A 6,578-nucleotide genomic window follows, 5' to 3' on the forward strand; every position below is an offset into this window, starting at 1 on the left:
CATGTATCTTGTGTGGTTATTTTTACTTGTGCTAAACAAGTGCGTGGTTAAGTGTAAAAAAACAAATCCTCTGATTTTATTATATTCTACATACATCTTGTGAATGCCTGCATTTTCAATGATGTTAAAGGGTCAGATGTTCTCCTGGGTGTGTCCATGTTGTCTTCAGTAGCATATTACCCATTTATTTCAAAATATTTCTTAAAGGAACAAGTCCAAGTTTTTTTTCTTACTCTTCAGAATTGAACTATATGCTTAGCTGTGTGTGAGGGGACTGGGCTCTAGGCTGATGTTCTTGTAGGTGTGTAAGAATCAGTGAAATTACATGTGAGGGTAATCATTCACCAATGTAAGAAAAAAATTCATAATCTGGTTCAAGAGTTAGAAAAATATTTTTTCTTTGTTAATTTTCTTGATCTGCATTACCGCAGTCCTGTCTCTTGGGTTGTGTTTTTAAAGGTAGTTTCTGTCTTAGGTCCCTAAAAGAAAATGTGTCCTCTAGAAGGCACAGGCAGCTGGAGCAAGCATTGATGAATGAGCCAACATCCTGAAAGATACTCGATTAGTGGCCAGCACAATGAGAGTCTGTAAAAGAGGAGACTGAATTTGACTAAGTTGTCACAGGCCGGCAAATTCCTGACCCTTAAACTAATACAAAGTGTAAGAGACCTCTGTTGATCTGTCTTTTGGCCTGGGGAAAACTAGACAGGTCCTGCTTCAGCTTAATCCTTTCCACAATTACCATGACCTGTTTCACTAATTGGCATGTCAACAAAAGCCACATTGTATGTTTTACTGCACTCAATAGCCTAAAGCCTGACTCTATCAAAATTTCTACAGTTCTGCAATAATATCATCTCTAGTGTCTTGACATGAGGATCCTCTATTTGCCAAGGCTAAAGAGGTCAAAATCAAACTGTACCCAATTTATACCAGATAACACACATTTAACCAGTGCCAATTTGTCCAGAGCTTTAACACTGGCACTGAATGGGTGCATTAGTGAATTAGATTTAACCAGGAGGCAGTTTATAGATTTCTTTTGTTCCTGCACAGTAATATCCTGGACTTTTTTCAAATTATTTAAGACAATTCTACATCTACCTTACAGCATTGGAATTTACTAGTAATCTCATTGTAGCAAAATGCTGCTCAATGGCTTACAGCAAAAGTCTCTGATTCTGTTACACTTTGTTGATTTTACTTATGAGTAAAAATGTGCATTTGGCCAGGAAGCTGCAACCACAGTCATCAGTAACAAAACATACATGCATTTACGCAGCTACATAAGAATTTGTGAGATGGAAGCCTTTGGGTTTCTAGGATCATTTCAATTCAGATAAGATTTTAGATGCCTATTCAAAAAGGCACTTAAAGCACGACCTTAACTTTGAGTATAAGGTTAAGTGCTCTACTGAATCAGGGCCTTAAAGCCTGAACAATGTAAATAAAAAATCCTGAAAAGAATAATAAAAAGCAATCTTCCTGGTGAGTAAATACAAATTACAAAAAGAAACAATAATCAATACATTTTACAGTTCAAGAGTTCAGCACATGCTGGTGAAGTACAAATGCACAGCACAATAGATAGGCTGCATCCATGGATTATGAATTTCTACGTTTATGTGGAAACAGACGTAAATAACTGAAACAGGAGTCATGTTGCAAGAATGTAAAACCAAGCTGGACTTAATGGTGTGCTATATTTAAAAGAGCAATGTGGCCCAAATAATATCCACTCTGTCTTTTCCTTCAAGCTTGGCTGCCTACAACCTGCCAGGACCCAGCTAATTCAAAAGAAACCATTTTTCTCTATTTTCATGGCCAATAAAAGGCAATATGCATTACACTTTGTTGCACTGAATCCCAGCCCATGATATTATCAAATGTAATCCTAAGCAATGCAAAGTGTTAAAAATGAAAATACACAATGCTTCTAATTTATTTGGTAAAATAGAGGAGCCACCTCCTCATACCAGGCAGGTGTGCACAGAAATGTAAAGATGTAGTCTGGCATAGTAATCAGGTGGAAAAGACTAGACAGCTTGATGTTATAAGGCTTTTTACTTCTTGGGGTAAAAGATCCTGCCTTTACAAATCTGCCCTTACATCTCCTTTTCAAATCCAGACCAGGTTGGAAGTAGGTTTCCATGACCCCCTTTCTCTTTTGACCTTGAACATTTGTCCCCTTCCAGCTCCTCTTCCTTCGATCCGCATAGCTTTGCTGTTATGATTCTGAGTCAGATGCTAGCTTTAATTCCATTCCCTCTCACTTGTGTGCCAGGGCAAAGAGGATGGAAAACTGCTTTAAGAGGGCAGCTAGAGATTTCCCTGACAGGAGGATCCTACATGTGGTTTGAAGTGGCATAACTTGGTCTCCTGCTCCTAACTCCTATTGCTTGGGGGTATTTCTAGGCAGGCCTGTGTTGGGAAAGAGAGGAGCCACAGCCATTCCACTAGTACTTGTGTTGTGAAGGGATCCCTAGAGATCCCTAGCCCTAATGGGTATCCGCACAGCCAGGCATCTCTAAGGGCATGGACACAGAACATTTAGAATGGTGTCAGTGTGTTTTGGGCAGGGGGCTGGACCAGATGGTCTTGCGAGGTCTCTTCCAGCCCTAATGTTTACGAAATCATGAAACCTGAAGCAGACAGACATACAAGCCTTTAAACCAGTTTAAAGCTGTTTGGAATGATTCAGAAGTGTGCCTGGAAAATCAACTCCTATTTTGCACTGGTTCTGTGAAATGTGTGGACACCAAGCATCCTGTGTATGCATCTGATTGGCCCTCCTGGCATCCTACACTGCATCACTCTTCCCACCTGCTTACTGATGCAAGTGGCCACTCTGGTGCCCTACTCCCAGGACTCTGCTGCCCACTTTTTTTCCTTGTGTTGGCACTTTTTATCACTGAGATCCCTTGTCTTGCTTGTTTAATAAAAGCTATCTTTCTAACAACCAGCTGTATCCTCACTCCCTACTCAACTGCAAGTGAGGCAAGTCAGCCTGAGGAAACCCAAAAGTGTGGGTCCAAGCACTTCCACACCCTCCTCTCCCATTGCCATCCCAAATCAGGCAAGCACACTGCAACCTTTGGTCAACTGCAGGCTATTGAAGTTTATTGAAGTTTTGTTTAAGAAAGAAGGGAAAGCAGAAAAGTGAGCCCCAAGGCAGGAGTGCAAGAACCCCCCACTCCCATTCACCTGCCTGTTGTGAGGCATGCTGGGCTGGGTGTTCATACCCACCCCTCCACTCCTGGAGCCACAGAAGTGTGAACCAGTTCCCATTCAGTGGTATGTGGGAGTGATTCAGTTGTTACGTGTGTGTCCACACTTCAAGTTGTATTTGGCTCTTGTTTTACTACAGAATCAGCAGAGCTGAATAGTGACCTTGGTCCTTTATGTATAGCACAGTATGGAAGGTGCTAAGGCACATAGCACGACATGGCAGAGTGAGGGCAAATGTAGCTTTAAGTCACACATGCAGTTTTGGGCTAGCTATGTACTAATCTTGGCTTTAACAACTTTAGCATAGTCCCAGAACCACCACTGCTTGTCCACCACCACCTCCTTTGCCCAGTGCCCAGTTAGGGGTCTTTGGTTGTCAGTGGAAGCTAAAAGCAGCAGAGGAAAAGGGGAGGGCCGGTGAGGCAGGAGGGGGTGGTGAGCAGGGCAGCATTCACCCCTCGGGTTCTGGAGCTGTGCCGAAGTAGCAGCTCTGGCATCTGGGTTGACAAATGAATCATCCAGTCCATGAGAAGCCTGTGGTCTGGATCTTACCCACAGACCCAAAGGAGTTAGACACCCCTCTTCTATATGATTGCAGACCAGGTACAGTATTTCTAACCTCAACACTGCTTTCTAAAATATTTAAGAAGAGTTATAACTTTTTTTAAAAACAGTCTTTGTCATGCAGTGTATTCAACAAATAATTTTGGAATAAAAACTCACAAAAAGGATATTTTTGAGTGCTTGGCACTGTCAGAGAAATAGTCTTCTAATCATTTTCATCAGTACCAGTACATATAGATAATAATACTTCTGACCTTTTTCTAATTCAGCTGGAATCAGTTTGTTAATTCACTGTAGCTTGGTGGATGCACAGATAGTATATTCCTGGAGCAGGTGTTATTTTATTTTAAAATAAGAAGTATTATATTTGATGTCACTTTTCTTTAATAAGACCAAGTAATGGTCCAAAATCTGCATCTATTGTCAGGAGCAGGATGTAGAGGACTAACAAAGATTGGAAATGAGACAAACCTAATTTTTTCTCATTACAACATTAATTCAAACTTGTGGATTTAGGGGCTGTGCTTTACTTTGTAATAACTGCTATAACTGCATAATACCACAAAAGATTTTGTTAAAAAAATATCCACAGTCCATTCAGGGGTGAGTCTTTGTGTGTTTATGGTAGCCCCATTTCTTTAAGCAGGTTGAATTGAACAACTATCAAGCAGGTGAAAAAATATTCTGCTATTACCATAATACAATCTTACATAAAATGGTTACCAAATAATTGTATAGAGTAGTAAGAAATGAATGCTTTTCTGCATATATCTTTACAAAATAGTTGATTCTAGTACAGCATGGACATGGAATTGTGGTTACATGGAAACTTTAGGTTAATTTTTCCTCCTTGGCAACCATAACAGGCTATGGAAATCAAGTAGTAAAATAATATAGTAAACATACAAGCAATGGCCATTCTTTTTGTACAACATACACAGCGGGTCATTAGCCTGCATGCAACAGTTGTCAGTTTTGTTCCTATTTAGAGTAATTTTCCTACTAATATGACATATTCAAGCCAAATATCTTACAGTGGCAAAGGCAGTTAATGATCAGGCTTTAGGCACAGAAAATAAGTCTTTATCAGCAATTGAGTATGATTCTCTCCAAGAATAAAATAGGGTTGTTTTTTAAATTTGTTATGGAAAAAAGCGAAACACCTTCATCTGTAAAGGTTGCTGAAACTTATTTTACCTGGAATTTAGAAAGGAATAAATACAGAAAGCGCTTTGTATACAACATTTACTACTATGTATATCACTAAACATGTATAAGGGAAGAGTACAATACAGTAGTAGCTGGCATTTTTAAATTCCTGTGAAAAATTCAATATAAACATAAAGGACAAAAGTTATAGATTACTCCCAGGGCCCTAAGATTTGTGCCATAGATTCTACAAAGCCCTACAGAGTACCAGTTTTCACTTATTTCCCATGGAATGAATCAGCTCAGTGATGATTTAAAGGATGTTGGATGGGACAGGACAAATGCCTTGAATTTGGTGAGGGGATCCCAGGTCCTAACTCTCATATGTGAGACCATCCTATATCTTCTGACAGCTTCCCTTTGTAGAGATCTGAAGTAAACTCATGCACAAACTCTGCCTTCATGAACATGACAATACTTTTATTTAAGCAGGGAGAATCCTTAGCTCCTAACAGGACCAAGAGGCCTGGACACATACACAGTCCACAATAATAGTAAAGTGTTCCTAGATCCCAATGTTTAAATATACAGATTAATGCTCTCTAACCTGGTTGACCTCTCTGCTTAAACTCTCTGGACCCACTGTATATTGCAGATTTGTTGAGGGATGGTTTCTGATTCCTACTGTCTGCACCTTCCATCCCCATTGATGAGGGTTTGGTTGGAACCTTCTGGCTTAGTCCGGCAACTATTTGGTTCACACCCTTCTGCTTCAGCCCTAGGTTTCAGGCAATAGCTATCCTTCACTGCTCAGACTGAACTTCCTGCTCTGTGGCAGTATTTTTTTCAGCCCTACCACATGGGCCATCTGATGGGCCTAGCATTCTCCAGGTGACTCCTAGCCAAGCTGCTCTCTTAGACTGGCCTCCTCCAATGACACTCAGGTCACTGGACTCAAACCCTGTGTCTTGTTTCCAAGTGTCAATCCATCTCTCTAATGAAAACCATCAGTCTTTTAGCCAGTATCTTATGGCTGTTCTGTCCCTACAATGGAGAAAAGGAACTGGCAGGAGAAGAGGGCAGAGACACTCAGGTCTCACCAGTCATAGGTTTTGAGCTGGTATTACCTTAGAAAGGCTCCTGTACAGATACTGGAATATGGCACAGCTCTATTGAAACCTGGGCCTAGGATTATTATAATTGGATAGGAGAATTCAACCTTAAGTAAAAGCCAGCATTGGTCTTCCTATATCACATACCTGCCCTGCTGCCAGGTTAGAGATACATGAATGGGGAAAGGGAGTACCTCATTTATCCCTTGCTGTGATATCAGCAGTTGGAGGTCACTGGCAGCTAGCATAAAACTTAAAGTCTGAAGGTTGCCCACATTTATGTTAGGGGACTATAATGGCATATGGATAGCCTAAGACTGAGAGAATGCACCACTTTCCAATACGAAAAAAGACAAGATCTTCCCTGGTTGAATGACAGGCTAAGACTGAATCAATGGGTCAACTGAGCCAAAGACACTCCACAGCTAAAAGGTCTAAAATTGATCTACCAGTTGGGGACAGGAATCACAGCTCATCAAATATTATATATTATTAAGAAAAAAAATTGAGTTGTTATAGGGAAAG

This window comes from Alligator sinensis, unplaced genomic scaffold (assembly GCF_000455745.1).
Source record: "Alligator sinensis unplaced genomic scaffold, ASM45574v1 scaffold28_1, whole genome shotgun sequence".
NCBI classification, from domain to species: Eukaryota; Metazoa; Chordata; order Crocodylia; family Alligatoridae; genus Alligator; species Alligator sinensis.